This window comes from Plectropomus leopardus, chromosome 7 (assembly GCF_008729295.1).
Source record: "Plectropomus leopardus isolate mb chromosome 7, YSFRI_Pleo_2.0, whole genome shotgun sequence".
NCBI classification, from domain to species: Eukaryota; Metazoa; Chordata; class Actinopteri; order Perciformes; family Serranidae; genus Plectropomus; species Plectropomus leopardus.
Window position 1 is genome coordinate 25,761,151 of NC_056469.1, and position 881 is coordinate 25,762,031.

An 881-nucleotide genomic window follows, 5' to 3' on the forward strand; every position below is an offset into this window, starting at 1 on the left:
CGACATACCATACTATGACGTTTTTGGGCCATTTTGGGCGGACTCTTATTTTTTTCTTTTTTTTTCTGTATTTTTTTGAGGATGTTACAGAGGCAGAGAATGACATGCTGAGGAAAGTCCACAGTAAGAGACCGGAACCAGCTCAAGTGTAGCGTTCAAAAAGGTGGCTGAAGTCAACCAGAAATAATTCTCTAATATGACAAAGTTCCTCAAAGTCAAGAAGGAAGCTTATTGTGAACACACACACAACACATACCATCTTACCCCCACAGACAGTTGCAGTTAAGTGATAGTATTTTGTCTAATTTGTTTGACATCATGCATTGTCCTGTATATTTTTTTTTTTAAGTTTTGATTTTTTCAATTTGAATAAAACATATAGACATCACCGAGCAAACTGTTAACTGACCTTATGTAATGCGTACACCAAATCTTAACTAAACTAATTCACTTGTCACTATTAACAGTTTGCCACAGCACTACCCATATCCACTCGCAACCATTAGCCATAACAAACCAAAGCCCATCTAGAAATAAGTGGAAAACCAGTGAATTGATATTAAATTTAGGAATGACAGGACTTTAGACCACACACTGGATTGTAATTTCTTAAAAGTATTTATTGAAATTTTACAATCCTGTTTATAACCCCATTTTATGACATCTCCCATGCAGAACTGTGATGAGAAAAATTGTAAATACGTCTTGAAATTCACATTTTAGCAAGTTCTTAACTGACCATCCCTTTCTGAAACCTTAAAAGCCCAAAAAAATAGAATCTATAAAAGGCAAATCTCTCATAACTTTGCTGTATTTTCCTTATTTCCAATCCGCACTCCCAACACCACCCCCCACCCCCACCCCCACTTCCCTCCCGCCCC